The sequence below is a fragment of the Colobus angolensis genome, unplaced genomic scaffold, assembly GCF_000951035.1.
Source record: "Colobus angolensis palliatus isolate OR3802 unplaced genomic scaffold, Cang.pa_1.0 Scaffold78, whole genome shotgun sequence".
Lineage (NCBI taxonomy): Eukaryota > Metazoa > Chordata > Mammalia > Primates > Cercopithecidae > Colobus > Colobus angolensis.
This window is the reverse complement of record NW_012121598.1, coordinates 5,823,736-5,827,017: the sequence shown is the minus strand read 5'-3', so window position 1 is coordinate 5,827,017 and position 3,282 is coordinate 5,823,736. Positions and strand designations below refer to the sequence as shown.

The window sequence follows — 3,282 nt, the reverse complement described above, 5'->3', positions numbered from 1 at the left end:
AAAAAAAAAAAAAAAAAAAAAGACTTGCGTGCTCTTGTCAGCATAAATTTTAATTTTGTTTATTTTATACCCCTAAAATATAGTTATTATTTATTTAGATTTGAACATTTTAACCTTGGCGTGGTGGCTCAGGCCTGTACTCCCAGCACTTTTGGAGGCCTAAGCAGGAGGATTACTTGAGTTCAGGACTTTGAGACCAGCTTGGGCAACATAGTGAGACCTTGTGTGTACTAAAATTCAAAAATATTAGCTAGGCATGGTGGTACACGCCTGTAGTCCCAGCTATTTCAGAGGCTGAAGCGGGAGGATCACTTGAGCCTAAGAAGTCGAGGCTGCAGTGAGCCCTGGACCATGTCACCAAACTCTAGCCTGGACAACAGAGCCAGACCTTGCCTATAAAACAAATAACAACAACAAAAACCATTTTAACCTCTACATTGTTCTGCCTGCCTCCGTGTTCTGATGAGAAAAAACTGTGCCAAACAGTGAGCTTATCATCTCTCCAAGTTTTTCTTTTCTCCTGGATCCCGATCCTACAAATTCTCACTGCGTTTGTACCCTGCTAGTGTCTTTTTTTTTGCCCAAGCTGGAGTACAGTGGTACGATCTCAGCTCACTGTAACCTCCACCTCCTGGGTTCAAGAGCAAGAGGTTCTCCTGCTTCAGCCTCCCGAGTAGCTGGAATTACAGACAGGGTTTCACCATGTTGGCCAGGCTGGTCTGGAACTCTTGACCTCAAGTGATCCACCTGCCTCCGCCTCCACCTCCCAAAGTGTTAGGATTGCAAGTGTGAGCCACCATGCTCGGCCATCTGCTCATGTCTTCATGCAGGTGTTCTTCTTTTTTCTAGTTTTTCTAGTTCTTGGGAGCAGAGTATGTCCAAACCAACCTAGCCTATCATTGTAGGAAGTGGAATTTCTCATTTATTTCTAATATAGTAGTAAAAACATTGACTTTAGACTGCTTCTCTAATACTACTTTATGTGCCGAAATATAACAATGAGTTAAACAAAACTGATACAGAAAGACTTACTATAGAACAAATCCGGCTGGGCGCGGTGGCTCATGCCTGTAATTCCAGCACTTTGGGAAGCCAAGGCGGATGGATCACCTGAGGTCAGGAGTTCAAGACCACCCTGACCAACATGGCAAAACCCTGTCTCTACTAAAAATACAAAAATTAGCTGGGGCTAGTGGTGCGTACCTGTGATCCCAGCTACTCTGCTTGGGAGGCTGAGGCAGGAGAATCTCTTGAACCCAGAAGGCATTCCAGCCTGGGTGACAGAGCGAGACTCTGTCAAAAAAACAAAACAAAACAAAACAAAAACAAATCCTATTTACAAAACATTCTTTGTCTGGTTTGGTAGCTTATGCCTGTAATCCCAGCACTTTGGGAGGCTAAGATGGGCAGATCACTTGAGCCCAGGAATTCAAGACCAACCTGGGCAACATGGTGAAACCCTGTGTCTACAAAAAATACAAAAAAAATTAGCCATGCTGGGTGCCATGTGTCTATAATCCCAGTACTTTGACAGGCTGAGGTGGTCAGATCACTTGAGCCCAGGAGTTCAAGACCAGCCTGGGCAACATGGTGAAACCTTGTCTGTATAAAAAAATACAAAAACAAAAAAAAATGAGCCATCCAGGGTCCGTGTGTCTGTAGTCCCAGCTGCTTGGGAGGCTGAGGTGGGAGGATGGCTTGAGCCTGGGAGGCAGAGGCTGCAGTGAGCTGAGGTGGCGCCACTGCACTCCAGCCTGGGCAACAGAACCTGACCATGTCTCAAAAAAACCAAACCAAACCAAAGTATTCTTAAGGGACTCCGGAGTCTTCTACTCAGTTTTATGGAATTCTGGAAGTTTTTTGGCTTCATTTCTTTTGCTTTTTTTTTGTTTTGAGACGCAGTTTCACTCTTGTTGCCCAGGCTGGAGTGCAATGGCGCAATCTCGGCTCCCTGCAACCTCTGTCTCCCGGGTTCAAGGGATTCTCTTGCCTCAGCCTCCCAAGTAGCTGGGATTACAAGCGCTCACACCTAGCTAATTTTTTGTATTTAGTAGAGATGGGGTGTCACCATGTTGGTCAGGCCGGTCTCGAACTCTTGACCTCAGGTGATCCACCTGCCTCGGCCTCCCAAAGTGCTGGGATTACAGGCGTGAGCCACTGTGCCTGGCCTCTTGGCTTCATTTGTTTGTCAGTACTGAGATTTTCAGTGGTGTTTGGTCTTTGTAAAGGAATGGGAAATACATCATTTTGCAAATAAATTTTCTTATAGATGATTTTTAAATGTCTTAATGTCTGAATATTTGAAGTTTCTTATGAGCTACTTCATATATGTGCTTTAGGCCAAGAGAATGAATTAATGTGAGTATAGCAAGTATGTCTTGTGATATCACTTAAACAGGAAGTTAATTTTTAAAATCTTTCTTTTTCTTTTTTTTTTTTTTTTCTTGAGACAGAGTCTCGCTCTGTCGCCCAGGCTGGAGTGCAGTGGCGTGATCTTGGCTCACTGCAAGTTCCGCCTCCCGGGTTCATGCCATTCTCCTGACTCAGCCTCCTGAGGAGCTGGGACTACAGACACCCGCCACCACAGCTGGCTAATTTTTTGTATTTTTAGTAGAGACAAGGTTTCACCGTGTTAGCCAGAGTGGTCTCGATCTCCTGACCTCGTGATCCACCCACCTCGGCCTCCCAAAGCGCTGGGATTACAGGTGTGAGCCACCGCGCCTGGCCAATAAAATGCATTTTTTTAACTTGTTATGTGCAGTCATGCATCACTTAAGAATGGGGATATGTTCTCAGAGATGTGTTAAGCAATTTTGTTATGCTAGCACCATGGAGACCATGGAGTGTATTCAGACCTAGATGGTATAGTCTACTATATGCCTAGGCTATATGGTATAGCCTATTGCTTTTAGGCTATAAACCTCTATGGCATGTTATTGTACTAAATATGGTAGGCAGGTGTAACACAGTGGGAAATATGTGTTTAAATATATCTAAACAAGAAACAGGTACAGAAGTATGGTATAATATTATGGAACCACTGCATGTGTGCATGCAGTTCGTCATTAATCAAAATGTGTGACACATGACTGTACTATAAAATTAGTCCTTTACCACTTTTTCAACAATGCAGGCACCTTTGGAAGATTTGAAACTGCATTTATTTCTCTTAAGACTTGCGTGTTCGCCGGGCGCAGTGGCTCAAGCCTGTAATCCCAGCACTTTGGGAGGCCGAGACGGGCGGATCACGAGGTCAGGAGATCGAGACCATCCTGGCTAACA

At 44.5% G+C, this 3,282-nt stretch overlaps 1 protein-coding gene across 1 annotated transcript in view; it reads left to right on the top strand.

The window, feature by feature from the left end:
* The window catches only part of TRPM7 (transient receptor potential cation channel, subfamily M, member 7), a 146,949-nt gene that overhangs the window by 47,948 nt on the left and 95,719 nt on the right, over positions 1-3,282 (top strand). The gene's annotated exons all lie outside the window — the stretch shown is intronic.